The sequence below is a fragment of the Pongo abelii genome, chromosome 4, assembly GCF_028885655.2.
Source record: "Pongo abelii isolate AG06213 chromosome 4, NHGRI_mPonAbe1-v2.0_pri, whole genome shotgun sequence".
NCBI lineage: Eukaryota > Metazoa > Chordata > Mammalia > Primates > Hominidae > Pongo > Pongo abelii.
Window position 1 is genome coordinate 63,983,993 of NC_071989.2, and position 17,311 is coordinate 64,001,303.

A 17,311-nucleotide genomic window follows, 5' to 3' on the forward strand; every position below is an offset into this window, starting at 1 on the left:
GGTGGAAAGAGGGAGAGGATCAGAGAAAATAACTATTGGGTACTAGGCTTAACACCTGGGTGACAAAATAATCTGTACAACAAACCCTGCGATACAAGTTTACCTGTATAACAAACCTGTACATGTACCCCTGAAGCTAAAATAAAAATTTTAAAAAGAAAGAGAATTTCCTGTGGAGGGTGAGGACAAAATCAGCTGGCAATGGGTTAACACAGGAGTTCTGGAAGCTGATGGTGTGATATAGATTTGAGGAATTTAACTTTTAAAAACCTCTCTGTTTTACCTGGTTATCACTTCTTTTTTCACTGCCAGTGACAAATAGCTTGCCATTTTAGGAATGTAAAAATTTTTTAATCATATGACTTGATGCAGTTATGGGGGTTGAACCACCATTGCATTTTGAAACATTTCTTAAATAAAATTAGAAGACTGAGCTAATTGGTCTCTGAGGTCCCTGCCAGCTCTGACATTCCATGATGACTTGAACTTTTGGGCCATCGCAAGTGAACATTTACAGAGCACTTTCAGCAACACAGAACATGCAAAGATGGCTCTTGTCTGTAACCACAATGGGAATTCTTATAAACTCCCTAGAACTGGAGAGCCCTCTGCTTCTGACTGTCTCGTCTCCCGCTTAGCTTTGCTCAGAATCAAGTCTTCATCAGTCCACAGGCTGTGAGGGGAAGCCACCCATCGAGCAATGAGGGGGCCCACATGGCCAGCTCTGAGTGGTAAACTGCTCCCCACAAACCCACCCACAAGGTCCATATGGAGTTAGGACCCATCCAGAACCCTTGGTGGTTTAGGCCATTTAATATGTGAACTTCTCAGCCACTGGAAAACCAGAGAGTGCCTCTACCACCCTTCCCCATGGAGCAGCCCCAGTGGCTCAGACATAATACCAGCAGGCACCAGGCCTCATTAGGGGAAGACATGTTTCTGCTGAACTTGCATTTCTAACACAAAGCTGCCTCTAGTAACCCTAGTGAAAGAAGTACAAGAAGACACAGGAAACTATTTTCAGCTATCTTAAAACTAGAAAATTGATTTAAAATTGTTGCATTCTGCTTTCCAAAGAATCATTTACAGCTGTCTTGCCTCCCTTTTATACAATTTACACGTATGACTCAGTCCTACCTTCATCCCACAACTGAGTGAGACTTGGAAAGAAATGTACACTAAAGAGACCTCCCTGGCCCCTCCAGATTCAGAGATCTGAGTGTTTTCAAGTCAGAAATAAAGAGAACTGCTTGCTTCTCTCTCTCTCTCTATCTCTCTTTCTTTCTTTCATTTTCTTTCTTGACAGGGTCTCACTCTGTCAATCAGGCTGGAGTGCAGTGGTGTGATCATAGCTCACTGTAACCTCGAATTCCTGGGCTCAAATGATTCTCCCACCTCAGCCTGCAGAGTAGCTAGGAACTGCATGCTTTTCCACAGCCAATTCTCAGTCCACCTGCGTATGATCCTGTGTCTCTGGTGCCATCTGCAGGAAGTAGACGCAGCCAAATGTTTTATACAGATTGAGTATCCATTATCTGAAATTCTGGGGATTGGAAGTGTTTCAAATTTCAGAATTTTTTTTTTTATTTTAACATATGTTCATGTACCTAATGAGATATCTTGGGATGTGACCCAAGTCTAAACAGGAAATTCATTTGTATTTTATATATGCCTTATACACATAGCCCAAGGGTAAGTTTATACAATAACTTTAATTTGTGCATGAAATCAAGTTTTGACTGCATTTTCTACTACAGCCTGTCACATGAGGTAAGGTGTGGAATTTTCCAAGTGAGAAATCATGTCGGCTTTCAAAAAGTTTCCAGTTTTGGAGGATTTTGGATTTCAGATTTTCAGATTGGAGATTCCCCACCAGTATTTTTATGTGATATTAACTCAACAACTGGTGGTGATTGACCCCAGAGGGGACAACAAACAAGCAGCCTAAGAGAGGCACCAAGAGAACCATGGACGATGAGGAAGTCACGAATGTCCCTTAGAATCACTCAGCAATGCTAAAGCCATCATGAGACATCAGATAAGATAAGGATGGAAATTTTCCAGTGGTTTTGACCATTTGGAGGCTACAGCTGTAGAGCTAACCTTGATGAGAGTAGCTTTATTATCTCAGCAGGAAACAGAAATTATACTGCCCTGATTGGATGGGTGCAAAGAGAAAGAGACATCATGTGCTTCACAGAGTTTGGATCAGAAGAGTAGGAGAGAAGTTAGCTATGGTGAGGGGAGTATAATACCAGGAAAAGGATTTTTAGGATTAGAGCATGCTTTTAGATTGGAAAAATAAAGAAGGAGATATTGGAGATTAAGAGAGAGGGAGAGAGAGAGATGCCTTGAAGAGGCAGAAGGGAATGGAGTCCAGAGGCAGTTGGAGGTTTACCCTTAACAAGGGAGGAAGGGAGGATGAATTTGGATATATGACAAGTCTATAGGTCAGAGTACAAGAAGCTGAGCTTGGATGCTTCAATTTTCTCTATGGAATGGGATGCAAAATGTAGATGGGCATAACACAAGCCTGGAAGGTTTGGAATTATCCTTGGTCTGAACTTCTTTCCCTTTCCCTCTGTTATGTAAAATTGCTTATGAGTAGGTTGACCATTACTCCTGGTGTGTCCAAGACAGTCCTAGTTTGTGCCTATTGCTCTGTTATAATTATTCATTCTCAACAATGTCCCAGTTGGAATAATAAATTATATGTTCACTCTATTACGTGTGTGTGTGTGTGTGCACGCACATGCGAGGGCAAGGTTGGTGTTTTGTCAGCCTGCACAACTGTGGCATTTTCTCCTGTAATGCAGACCCCACATCAGACCCAGAAGATGCAAATAGTATTGATCCAGGGTTGGGGTTTTTCTAGGCAGGTGAAGTAGCAGACTAGAGATACTTAAGATTTGAGAGTTCTGGTGATTGGGTAGCATGGGGACAATGGCATCTATCCATGCTTCCTCCTCCATACAGGTAAGAACATCTTAAACACTGTGGTTTGAGGTATCTCTCAGAGGAAAAGCCAGTGCTCTTTGTGGACAATAGTCTACAAAGCCCTGAGTGACCCGCACCCACCTCTGACCTTCTATCACCTCCCTCTCATTTACTGCTCTGTGGAAAAAATTCTAAGGTTACAGCCTCAGAATTTACCATAAGGACAGCACTGTGGGAAGGAGGGAAGGAAGTGTCTAGGTGTCTAGCAAACAGCACATCCCAGATCCTTAACACATGAAAACTGCAGACTTTCTTTACATACTGATACAACCAAAGACATCCCCTCCTCCACCCCCTCCTCCACCGCCTATGCATCAAGAGGGGTGCAGGAATTTTGTAATTCATAGGCGGAGGTTGGGGGATATTGTGGTAGTCAGGGAAGGGGAAGTCTAGGGATTACTAGAGAATGCAAATACTATAGTCCCAAATTAGCAAACTTCAGAGGGCCATATGGGAGGAGTGGCAATTACATACTTTTCCTAGTCAAACTTTAGCAATGTATTATTTCACTAGACATTAATTCTTCTTTCTATATAGTAGTTTGTCAAACTTGAAGCTCTGAGGAATAACAAGATGCCACGTATGTCTGGAGTGGAGTATAAAAGAAGAGTCAATCTCATAGTAGACAAATACCCCAAGGACACAGGCTCTTTACACTTGCAGTTTCCTCTGCTTGTGATGCTCATAATACAGACAGCATCCAACTTAGCAAGGTTCAACATTCAATGTCTCTGCTATGAATGGTGCAAAGGTGATGCGCATTCAGTACACTCCTCAGCTCCTGATGGGGTTACATCTGGATAAACCCATTGTAAATTGAAAATACCGTAAGTTGAAAACACACTGTTGACTAACAATATTTTCAACCCATGATAGGCTTATGAAGTTACTGATGGGCTTCTAGGGATATAACCCCATTGTAAAATGAGGAGCATCTGCGTCCTCATGGCTTGTCCCATGCTGCTGTCTCTGCTTAAATGTACTGTAACTGGTGAGGACTCCCATAGTCGCCATAGATAACAACTCCTCCATTCTGCATAAACTGCTTTTTCTCCGCAACATTGATAACCATCTGGTATACATAGATCCTTATTTATAGTTTTCCTTCCCACTCTAATGTAAACTCTATGTGGCAGAGACTTGGTATGGTCACTGCAGTAACCCCAATGCCTGCAGCAGTGCTTGGGCCATAATGGGTTTTCAATGACTATCTGTGGAATGAATGAATGAATAAGTGGATACTAAGAGTATTCATGCAATGTCTGTTTTCATGAAATTTTGGTAAGCCCTCATGATCAAATTGTGGAGATATTCTAAGAGAATAATTACATCTTGATTCTTTCAAGTAGGTGAATTGCCCCTTTTTTCCCCTCAGAAAAATCTGTTGGGCAGGTAAGCTACACTCAGTAGTTTGAGATGAGTCTCAATCCTGGGACTCAAGTGTTTTAACTCCAAATTCCATCCCATTTCCATAGCCCAACATGTATCCTTTCCTTTAGCACAGAGAAAGAAGTCTTTTGGAAAGCGTCATTTCCGTTCACTGTCTCCGCTTTCTCACCTCTTTTGGGGTTTAGTCTCTTTTTGACCAACCTCAACCCAGCCTCGTCATCCCTGCTCCCGGCATCTTGTTACAGGCACTGGAGTTACTTATTCAGGGCAAACCTCCACTTGCCTCTAGATCCCATTCCCTTCTGCTGCTTCAAGGCATCTCTCTCTCTCTCTCTCTCTCTCTCTCTCCTGCAATCTTCAATATCTCCCTCTCTATTTTTCCAGCTAAAAAGGATATTCTAATCCTAAAAATCCCTTTCCTGATATTATAGTCCCCTCACCATACCTAACTTCCCCCCTACTCTTCTGATCCAACTCTTTGAAGCACATGATGTCCCCTTCTCTCTGCACCCATCCAATCAGGGCAGTATAATTTCTGTTTCCTGCTGAGCTGCTGAAGGTAGGATGAGATGAGAGCAGAAAGCATCAATCACCACAGCTGATGGTACTCTGTTCTCATCTCGCCCTACATTCGGTAGCATTCAAACTCACTGCTCTTTCCTTGAAATCCTTTCCTTTCCTGGCTTCCATAAAGCAACAGGCTCTGTGTTAACCTCCCACTTCAGTGACTGCACCTGCTTAGTCTCCTCTGCTAACTCCATGTCCTCTAAGCCATCTCTGCACTCAGAGCTCAGCCCTGCCTGCTCTCTTCTTCTCCATCTACAAACTTTTTCCCTCCCCGTGGTTTGAAGTACTACATGGAAAGGACTCCCAAATTCATACTTCTGGTTCTGAGGGGCCCCCTGGGTTTCAGCCTTACTTGTGTATCCAAAGCCCTTGTTATGAACCAAATGTCTGGCCTTCTCCACCACCTCCCTGCCCAAATTCATATGCTGAAATCCTAACCCTCAATGTGATGGTATTAGGAGTGGGGCCCTTGAGAGGTAATTAGATCTTCAAAATGGAGCCCTCATTAATGGGATTAGTTTCCTTATCGGGAGAGACCAGAGAGCTAGCTTCCTCTCTCCGTTCTCTACCATGTGAGGATACAATGAGAAGACAGCTGTCTACAAACCAAGGAGAATGCCCTCACCAGACACTGGATGTGCAGGCACCTTGATCTTGGACTTCCCAGCTTTTAGAACTATGAGAAATAAATGTTTGTTATTTAAGCCATCCAGTCCATGGGGCCTTATGTTATGACAGCCTGAACTGAATAAGATAGGCCTGCTTGCCATTTTCCCCCAGTTGTCAAATAGTCATCTCAAAATTAATGTGACAAAAATGGAAGCCTTGATTTCTGCTCTGCAAGTCTGGTCCTCCTCTCATCCCCTTCATCTCTGTAATAGCACCACCATCTATCTCATGGTTCAAGTCCAAACCTTAGGAATCAACACTCATTCATCTCTTTTCCTTATACCCAAAGTCCTGTTAGCCCTACATCTAAACATGACTCAAATCCTCAAATCAATCTGCTTCTCTCCATCTCTGTTGCTGCTCTAATCCAAGTGATCATCAATGCTGTGTTATCTCCCCAGGGTCTGGATCAGTGGCTGACACAGCATGTACTCAATAAGTAGTTGATGAAGAAATGAAGAAATTAATATGAAATTTTTTTCTGTTTGAAGTTGTCAGTTTATCATTTTCATAGGAGAGTAATTGAAAGCCAGCCAAACTATTTTACGGCAGATCTCAGAGACCTCAAGGAAAATTTAGAAGTCAGTAAAGTGTGTATCTTAATATCCCCAAATGCCAGTCCTGCTCTTGTTCCCATGGGGACCCTTCTATTCCTCTGCCATCTTCATAATTTCTTAGAGTAAAAACCTACCCTGAAGAAAGGGGCTGGAATTCCTCACACAGAAATATAAATCAATGATAGCCACTTCAACGAGTGTCCTCACAGAGCATTTGGGAGCAAGCCCTTACAATGAAGGAAGAAAGTTAAAGCAGGTCAGTGGATTGACAGCAGCCAGTGGGAATTTCTTCTGTTTCTTCTGACAGGCAGCTCTGGAGACTCAAGGCCATATGAGGTACTTCCTTCAGCCAAGGTTAGGTGCAGGATTAGCCCATAAGTCCAATCCACACAGATGTTCATTGTAGGCCACACAGTAACAGGAGCAGTTGCGAAAACTGCAGGAGCTGACATTCTGAATGACACCGGTTTTTTCTCATTCTTCTAGCCCTGTAACCCCATCATCCCTCCTCCTATTTAGTAATGGGGTGACAGCTTCTATTTTTACAAAATAGAAAGAATAAGTTCTGACTCAAGAACCCATGGAATAAGGAATGAATTTCCTTCCTGCTTCTCTTCCTTTTCTATCAGTGAGTCAGGATGAAAAGCCAGGTCTCTGAAACCAAAGCCCTTAGCCACCACATTATGCTACCTCCCATACCCTGCGTCAAGGTAAATACAAGGCACTGTAGGTACCTGCACTGTGCCCGGTACCTACAAGGTATCCGTCATGCTCAGCTGCTGGGTAAATGGCGTCTGATGCAGCAGTAGCCCAGAAACAGCTGTGGTGCGCCCACATCCTCTGTCCAGGGAGGTTGCAACTCGTGGCTCATCATTAAACCTTTCTCAGAAGCCAAGAGACCCTCCTGACTGTGACTCTCTGTATCAGACAGTTGCTTCACAGAACACAGTCCAGCCTCCCTCCTCCTCAGAAAGCCTGTATTGCAAAATGAGACTTTTGAACAAAACATCTTCACCAGCTCCCCGTCCTGCATTACCATCGAGCAGCTGCTGCTTACACTGCTGCAAACTAGCCTAAGTCCATTTGGCCATTCAGCAAACATCAGGCTATTTTTCTGGTAAATATCGAAAGCTGATGATCCTCTGGAGGTTCTAAGTGCGTGGAGTTAGACGTTCCCTTCACCACACTCTCACCATCAGGTGCAGAACAACAAAAGGGGCAAATTCCACCTGAAGTCACAATTCAGTCCCACAGCCTGCATGTAGCAGAAGAGGTCCCACTCTCTGCCTTAGCCACACAATCACCCCTTACATGAAAGGCACATTCCAGGGTGAGTGAATGCTCATCTTTGTAGTCAAATTGGTGACAAAAATCCTCCATGAAGCCTGCGAAAGAAGAACCCAAGGAATTTTCAACCTGGAAAGCAGTTGTTAGAGTCCTGGGCTGACCAGATTCTTAACCTTCATTCACATATGCCACTGAATGTTCATGAAAGGACCAGTGAGTCCTATACTAAGCTTCCAGTCAAACTCTCCTTCACATCATGAATTTCAGCACTTAAAATTATTTCTGACATCCCTTCTGCTAACTTACAAATGCTCTCAGGCTTTATTTCAGTAAGTGCCAAGAAATTAGCTTTTGAGGTTTAAGTTTCTGTTCAGGATTCTGCATAGCTAATTAATAACCTCATGATTTCAAAGACTATTAATCACCTCTAAAATGATGGAGTTAACTTGTACACAAAAATTATATAGTTTATACAAATTACGTTATTTGTTATTGTTGCTTTATTATATATATTAAAGTGTATAACATGGTGTTTTGGTATACTTATCTTGATACGCATATGCATAGTGAAGTGATTACTACAATCAAATGAGGTAACATGCCCATCATCTTTGTTACCTTTCTTTTTCTTTTTTGTTTGTGATAAGTACTTAAAATCTGCTATCTATCTTAAACAAATTGTTTTAAAGTAAATTAACCCACAGGCTACAGAACATTGAATCTCTGCTGTTAAAATAGGAATAAACACTAATGTTTCTCACTTCTGGGTAGCCCTCATCTTCCTTCCAAAATAAAGCAATTGGCATTCTCTCTTTCTCTCCCCCTCTCTCTGGCATGCGTACACATGCACACACACAGATTTTCAACACACTTCTCTGCTTGAATTGGAAGAGACTGGGAAAATTAGACAACAGCTGTGCACTTCCAAGAAGGCTCCTATTTCTCTGGCTCAGCACAACTTGTGATTTAGTTCATTTGCTCACTATGCAGCATTTCTCAGAAACCACAAAGAACATGAATGCAGGCGGCATGACTGGAAGGCTCAGAAAGTGCGCTGTGGTCTCTGTATGAGTTTGAGGTTTCAGATTCTACAGATGGCACAAGTGAAACTGACACTTCCACTGCACTGCGTCTCTGGCTCTGTAATTGAGGGGCAGCTGCTTCCTGGTAATGCAATAAAACCCAAGGGCCCAAAAGAAAGGCTTAGAATACTCCTGTCCCCTGCCCTCAACTCCCAAGTGCCTTTCCACCAAACTGCTGTGTGGGAAAGTCACCTCTCCAGCCTTGTCACTCCCGTATACCTTATACTCTTCTCAACTTTCATTACACCCTGCGGGGTGACCTGGTGATTTGAGTGCCTGTATCTTTATTAGTCATAAAATTATGTCTAATATTCTAGATGGCCCCATGGCACCTTGCATAGTATAGCTTCTTCACAAATATTTGTTTCCATTTTACCTATAGCTCATTCATTCATTCATTTATTCAATGATTTTTGGACTCAAGGTAGAATATTCAAAGGTATATTCGAAGGGGGGGGGGATTTCAAGGTGGATTCGTTTTTCAGCATTAAGTTCTGCTTAATGGTGGTTTGTTTCAAGTATCCAGATGCAGCATTAGAGGTTAGAGACTAAAGACAAGGATAACTTTATGGGAAGTTGGTTCAAGCTCAAAGCTATCATACCTCTTTCCAAACATGTCTCTTGGATAGATAAGAAAAATAATAATGGTAATAACAACAACAAAAACAGGATGATTAGCATTTCAAGAGTGTTTACTTTTTTCAGGCACTGCTGTAAGTGCTTTACTCCCTCCACACAGTTGCTTTATGAGGGAAACACTATTAATGTCCTCCATTTTAGAGATAACATGGTGCCTGGGATCCTGCTGCTAGAGATTAGTATTTAGCAAGTTTAGACAATACCCTCTGTCAGGCCATTCCCTCATTTTAAATGTGCACATCCCTCAGCATGATGATCCCCTGCAGTAGTCCAGGTGACAAACATGCCTTAGTGTAAAGCAGTTTACAAAATGCCTCACTTCCTGGTAATCTGCACCCTTGGAGGATTTGGAGGAGGAGCTCTGAAAAGAGGGGATGGAATAGCTGCAGAGAGAGAAGGTGGGATGGACCCATATATCATATTGGATGGACTTGATCAAAGCCGCCTAGGCTGGGAATCCTGTAGCTGGGGTTTAACTGGAAAATGAATAGAGACTTGGCCAAAACAATTTTTGTTTCTTTCTAATGCTGTGTCCATTGACTCCAGGCTAAACAAGAATCTTTTGGGAAAGGGCATTTGAGCCATAGAACAATGGACTGACCGATGTCAATCAAGGTCAGTTTTGCCTTCCAGGGACATTTGGCACTATCTGGAGATATTTCTCATAGTCATCACTGGGCGGTCAGGTGTTACTGGCATCTAGTGGTTAGGGGTCAGATAGGCTACTAAACATCCTACAATGCACAGGACAGCCCCCTTATCATAAAGATTATCTGAGCCAAAATATCAATAGTGCTGAAGTTGAGAAACTCTGCAACACATTAAAAAGCTGCATCTGTACCAGTGGAATTTGAGTCTGGGCTTCTGAGCAGTGATGACTGCAGAGGGGCACCCTCCAGTGGCCAGTATGAATCATGAGCCTAAATCCCAAAGAGTGACTCCAGGTCTCTATCCTTTCCCTGCTATTTGCTCAGCCTTCCATGGAAGAGCTAGCAGGGATGTCCCATCCTTTCTGTCCCCTCCTCCCAGGCACACACATTTATGAAAGTATGGCGCATGAGCCTTCACCCTTCATGATGAAACTCCTCCAGTCTTCCAGTGGATTTTCACTTTATGCAATTAACCTTATGTGAACAAAAAAAAAAAAAAGGAGAAGGTACACAGTTCCCTTCCCTGAAGAGAGAACATGAGAATCGGGGAACTCTTTATCTTTCACACCGACTAAACACACCTGAATTTGTGTTTTCTCTTTCTTGACTCTTTCGGCTTCTTTTCATCTGCATTCAGTGTGGTCACCTGTAAGGCCATAGCCAGCAAAGTGGTATTTTCATTGCTCTTCTGGGAATGTTAATGAGCTTAGCAACAACAAAATCCTTCTGATTTACTAAACCAGTGCACCTCCTGACTTGTGCATAAACCTCCATGACATTGCATTGAAATTGATGCTCCATTATCAAAGCAATGATAATTTGAAAGGTTTCTTTCTCATTTCTGTAGTTTTTAAGCTCTTAGATAATTGCTTTGACCCTTCTGTGGGATCTGTATAAAATGCCAAAGTTAGTGAGAAGGTGCAAGCGTGAGAGTCACTCCAGGTCCCTCCCGTGACTGACATTGTCAGAAGCAATTTGCCCTCCCAGACTTCAGATGGTGTCTGCATGTACCAAGCCAGGTGTGTGCTGACTTTTAATCAGGCCACTCAGCCTGGTTGACTGAGGGAGATGCAGATCCTCCCAGCCTCTCAGGGAGCTGATTCTTTGACCAAGTGACTAATAAAACACCCATGCAACAGATGTTGGACTACCCACAGCCCGTGGCTCTCCTACCTCTCACATAGGCCACCTCACTCCTACTGAACTGGGAAATGTGAGGAGGTCTTGTGAATAGTTTGCCAGCCTGTGGGAAGCTCTAAATCCATCCACTAGAACACTTCAAAGATTTTGTGTTCAAAGTCACCCTGGAAAAACAATCACCAAAGTGGTTCATTCATCCCACCAGTAACTTGATCACTGATGCTTCAGAGGAAACCAAAGAATTCAGCACTATTTACTACCTTGTGAAGTATAAATCACTGTGCCTTCTTAAAACTGCATGTGTAGGAGAAAGAAGGCCAGAACATGCTTAGTTTCAAAGCATATTTTTACCTAGTTTCTCAAGCCCCCTCCCTTGTTCAAACATCAACTCCGCGGTAATGACTGATTCTAAGAGTGCACCCACACTTCCCATGAGAACGTTCTGAGAAATCATCCACCGGTCGTGCCGTGTAGCATCAGTGCATGCCTCTAGGTTTCCTTCTCATGGCAACAGGAGGCAAGAAACATCTTGAGCCTTCAGGGATTGAAGACTAATAAGGAGGAATTTGCATTGTCATCTTTAAAAATAATAAACCTAACTGATTGCTTTAATCTTTCAAAAAAATAATTTATCCTGCTTCTAAGAAACAAAATTTAGGAAGACTGCCATGAGATTGAAAATCTTGAAATGGAATGTGCCGCTTGAGGGCGCCATTAGGTTTTAAGAAAATAACTGCTACTTTAATGTGCTGTCTTTGGAGCCAGCCCTATGTCCAACAAGCTCTATGAAATAAAACTGAATTTAGATCTCACTTCTAGGAAAATGAAGGGAAACAGGAATCTAGTCTCTTTAAACTCAAGTGAGATTAACCAAAATTCGGTTGACAGGTTCTAAATTCCCTTGTACAAAGCTGTCTTTACCAGCCAAATGAAATAAAAAGCGATACTGTGCTAAAAGATGCCCTGTGTATTTTTGTAGGAGTGACAGTTGCTTAAGATCAACATTCCAATGTGAAATGAGAAAAATAGTGGGAATAAATTGCATAAGAGAAATCTCCTGACTTAAAACTGGAAACCTAAGCTGTTTGGGTTCCATGGGGAAAACTGCTTTACATGGGTGTTTGACACTCCCAGAGAAGGAAAAGCTGATATGTAACTCGGCTTTTTTATCAGGCTTTGTTTGTCCAACACAGGTCCTACTTTCAACAAAGCGTAGTAGAAAATGACACAGAGGGTTGAAATTCCCAAGTATTGCAGAAGGAGGTTTGTGGAAGATCACAAATCAATTTGTAATTCAGTAGAGTATTTAATGAAGCTAAACCTTCAGTACAGAATTTGCTGAATGACAGTGAATGAGAAAATAGACTACAACAGAGAGTTGAAGATAACAGACTACCAGGAGTGTCCAATCTTTTGGCTTCCCTGGGCCACATTGGAAGAAGAAGAATTGCCTTGGGCCACACATAAAATACACTAACACTAACGATAGCTGACAAACTAAAAAAATAATAATAAGAGAAAGTCTCATAATGTTTAAGAAAGTTTACAAATTTGTACTGGGCCACTTTCAAAGCTGTCCTGGGCCGCGTGTGGGCGGGTTGGACAAGCTTAGACTACAGCATCATTGATCCAAATTGGAATTTCTTCTCTCTGCCTTCCACCTATCTCAATCTATCCAATCTTCAGTACACAGTGTGAGTTTCACGGTTCCCATAGAAACTCCTTTTATTCTTCCAGATATATTGTTCTAATTGTTTTATATATGACTCTAGCCTCTCCCATTCAACTTAAAAGACACTTAAAAGCAGGAGACAAATATTATATCTTTCTTATCTTCTATTGCCCAGTCCATGGACCTATCAGGTATATAATAAATACTTTCAGATTTACTAATCAATCTAAAAAGATATAAGAAGAGAAAAAAAAAATTTTTCCTACCATTTGCTTATTTTAAAGAGAAGATTAGATGATTTCTATTAGTAAAAATGCTTAAGGATGTCAAAAAACTCAAAAAGAGATGTGGTTTAAAATTTACTAACATACATGCATCACATTCCTGTATCAAGGCATTTTTTATGGTAAATTATCATGCAGACAATACAATAATGTAAGACCTGTGTTTTAGGCAAACGAACCTAGTGGCATTGTGAAAGGTAGATCAGAATGGGGAGACAGTGACATCTAATATTAGTTACTGTTTGTCAAATGCCAAGTCTGTGCAAGCCACTTCATATTTATAGTCCTTAAGCTTTGGAAAACTTGCTTGGAGAAAAGTAAGCAACCCACTCAAAGGCCTGAAGGGAATGAATGACAGAGCTGAGATTCAAGCCCCGATGTAGGTGAATCCAGAGATGTGGTCCTTGCACTACAGTGAGTTCTGTCTTCCGGGATAATGGCTGCGGGTCTGTTAAGCTGCAGACAAGGAAGCACTCAGCCAGAGCTGGGATGCAATAGCAACCTGACAGGGCTCGGGCCCTCTTTCAGGTCAGCATTCACGGGTGGTGTGAGCACCAGCCCCTTCTGTGGTGTGATCAGGGAAATGGGGGCCATGCCTTGAGGTGGCTGCTTGGTGACCAGCTTGGTGCTTGCCTCTCTCACTATGGTCTCATCTCATTATTAGCTAACTGCCTTGGGGACTGGGGTTGTATTTGACTCCTTGCACTTCCAGCAGTGCCTTGCATATAACAGCTACTCAGGATTTGTGGAACTGAGTCTTGAGGAGCGAGATAAGGGAAGTCTAACTACAGTTATGGCAGTAGAATTAGAAAGGAATTAGAAAAGATGAGATTCAAATGGCGATGAGGAAATAATCTTTAGAATGTATCAACTATTCTATATGGAGAGTAAGGCTCATAGGATTCTAAAGAGCTATGTCCAGAAAAAAATAAGAAGACAGTTGGTTAGGGTAGGAGTAGTGTTAGAGGGTGCTAGTTTGGGGCAAGATAAAGTTGGAACTCTGCGAAGCCATTCAGGTGGAGTGGTCCAGTAGTGGTTTAACACCATCAGGCTGGCCCTTGGGAGAGTGCTCAACTGGAAATACTGATTTGGGAAGTTGTCCTACCCATCCTGTTTGCTGTGCCTTAAAAATAATCCACAATCTGACTATTAACCCTGCTACCCTGGTCCAAGCCACCACTGTGCATTGTCCTGATTATGGTAGATGCCTCCTAACTGGTTTGGCTGTTTCTGTTTTTGCAACACCACCCTCTCCTCCAAGTCTATTCTCAACATAGCAGGTAACACGATCTTTTTAAACATAATTCAGATCTCTCTTCAGCTAAAACCCTGCCATCCACCGTCCCCACCCAAACCCCCCACCAAACACACACTCAGAGAAAAAGTCCTGACGAAGACTTGAACAGCCCATCCAGTGGGCACGGCCCAACCTCTGTAACACACTCCTAATTGTCAGAACTCTTCTTCCACCACTGTCTTCTCGGGCTCTCTGGGCTCCAGCAGCATCAGCCTCCTGGCTGCACTGCAAACCCTCCAGCCTCACCCCACCCAGTGTGAGGTGTAACCTACAAGCCCTCACTGTAACCTCTGCCTGGAAAGCTTCCTTCCCCTAATCTTCATGGTTCATGCTCTTCCCTACTCTAGGGCTTTGCTCAAATGTCATTTTCTCCTTGAAGGCTTCTCTAATCCTCTCTTTAAAATGACAGTGACCCCACCCCTCACTGGCTGTCTTTCCCCTGCTTTCCTTTCCTCCCCAGCTCTCCTCCCCTCTGACATTCTATGTATTTTGTTTACTTGTGTATAGTCCACCTCCTGCAACTAGAAGTTCCATGAGGACAGGAATGTATATGTTTTTTCAGCAAGCACTAAGAACAGCATCTGGCACACAGTGGGCAGTTAGTAAATATTTGTTGAATGACTGTTGAATTATTGAGCCCATGCATACTAATACCTGTAACTATAGCACTGCCAGCGGCAAGAACATAATGAGAGAAAGGGACAGGGCACCAACCTTGGACACAGAGAGGCTGGGTGGGTGGTTCACCCAGGGTCACACAGCCAAGCTGGGGGATAAACCCATCCTCTGACTCCTGGGCCAGTCTTTGGCCAAGACACTAAGCAGCCTCATCTCCTAGAAACTGGCAGCCCCAGTGAGGGTGGCAGAGGTAGAAGGAGAAAGCAGCATGAACCATTAGTGAGCAAATGCCAGATCCTAGATGCCTTTGGAAAAAGGAGAGGATTATTTTTCAGTCTGTGGCAATGGGCACTGCTAAGGACCTCGTGATTTTGCTTGTGGATGCTGAATCACAGATTAGTATTTTATCATCATTGTAGCCCTGTTGTAGCTCTTAGGGAAACAAAGTTTGCTTTAAAATAAGAATTAAACTAATCCCTACATGTGAATTGTCAATAGAACACTAGGTAATTTCTTGGAACATGTTAACGACTTACTAAATTGTACGCTGGCAGCATCAAAAGCTCAATATATTTTCTCCAGGAACTTCAGCTGCAACCAGAGATGTTGAACAGGCCTTGGGTTGGTACTGCTTGATGATGCAGTGACTATCCTGTTTCACCTGACTTTCCCCTAAGACACTTCTGGTTATTTGCCTGGAATTATGACTGTACATTCAAGGTGGCCATGCGTCTTGAATCATGAGATGTGGCCCATTACCCTCTGTACAAACCCACAAGATTATTTCACAAGATATCAGCCCACCATTGAGTCCCTGGAAAACTGGTTCATTGAAAGAGAGATGTGTGGTTAATTGCCTGTGGCACTCTAAATATAGCTTCAGACTCAGTGTTCAGCCAACTCAAGAGATTCTACTGCAAATCTCTGCTGATTGGCTCTGTAGTCAGGCAGTAAATTGGAAAGCCAAAGAGTAGAGCCAGATGGGTGGAAAATAATTGTCCACTCCTCAGTGAATATAGACATGAGAAGACTTCCCAAGAGCATCTCAGGAAAATGGCTGAATCCTTGCATTCCTCAACAGCCCTTCCATGCACTGACCTTCAAATGTGAGATGACCTTTGATGATGATCATCCTCTTCACTGCCATCGTCTGCATCCACAGAAGCAGAAAGTCTTCATTAAGTTTCCACTGTCTGTAGTGCTGTTCTGACCACCAACCAAGTACCTTTTCCAGTGGCCCCAGCCTTTGTGTGTTTACCTCCTAAGTTAAAATCATTGGCTACAGCTGAAGCTGCTTTTCACAGACATCAGCCTCCATCTGGCTGGTGTATTTTGTTGCAGTTGTTGTTTTAACCTTTTCAATATCATGATTCATGCTTGTATGAGACATAGGCTACTTTGGATTCTCTGACCAGAAAGAAAAATAAGATAAGTATTTGAATAGTATTTTCATGAATGTAAATCACTTTATTCTTTACAACAACTCTTTAAAGGGACAGGCATATTTTTTTCAGTTTGTACATGATGAAACTAAATCTCAGATGAGGCATATGACTTACAGGTTTATCATCTTAGCTAAGTGGTAGGGTCCATGTTTGATAACTTAAAAATATCTCAGAGAGCCTGAACATTTCTAGAAGCAGTCTCTAGTGGCTGGAAAAGAAAAAGAGAGTGCAGGGCATGGTGTTCTTTGTTCCTCCATGAGCTTTTGACTTAAAAGATATTGTTGACACGTGTGTGTGTGTGTGTGTGTGTGTAAGAGAATGAGAGAGAGATGGAGAATAAGAATGAGTCCACCGTGTGTGCTGATTCAAAAAGGAGACTGAACTCAGGGGAAATGAAATAGCCACATACCCAGGACCAAAGAAAAGGCTGGTCACAGGACCCCTGCTTACAAAGCCCACAGGACCTGACTGAATGGGAACATCAAGTACCCTGAGGAGCCCCGAGAATCAGAGCAGAATCTAGACTTGGAAGCGTAAGACTATTGGACTAGAAAGAAAGGAAACAACCACACAGCCATTTCAAGCTCCTGAATAGGTCCTGATTCTGGAAGGAGAGAGAGAACAAGGCGTGCCTGGAAACAGCTGCACAGCACACCTGGCCTCTGGGAGACTGTGTGAGGCCATCTTACCTCAGCTTTGCAGAGCTGGGCCCCACTGCCTCAGGCCTGAGTGGAGATCTCTGCAGCTCTTCCCACTGCCTCTGCCTGACCCCCACCCCCCTCCACAGACCCTCTCACCTGGCTAAGCTCTAGTCCTCATCCAGCCTTAACCTAAAGTCTACTGCCTCAGAGAAACCTTCCCATTTTTTGCTCCCTGTACCTCCCTTTTTATGACACTCACCATATTTGTAATTTTTTCTCTGGCTTCCACCTAGAGTCTCAGATCCATTTGAGCATGTCCTGTCTCTCAAGTCCAGGGCTCCACCTCCAGCTCCTAGAAAAGTACCTGGCACAAAGAA

The 17,311-nt window shown here is 42.9% G+C and overlaps 1 protein-coding gene across 1 annotated transcript in view; it reads right to left on the reverse strand.

The window, feature by feature from the left end:
* LOC112133484 (chondroitin sulfate proteoglycan 4-like) overlaps positions 1-16,141 on the reverse strand; it is a 95,012-nt gene extending 78,871 nt beyond the window's left edge. Inside the window, exon 1 of the mRNA XM_054555559.2 lies at positions 15,947-16,141. The gene's annotated coding sequence lies outside the window, so the exon portion shown is untranslated. The remainder of the gene's footprint in view (positions 1-15,946) is intronic.
* Between the last annotated feature and the right edge of the window lie 1,170 nt (positions 16,142-17,311).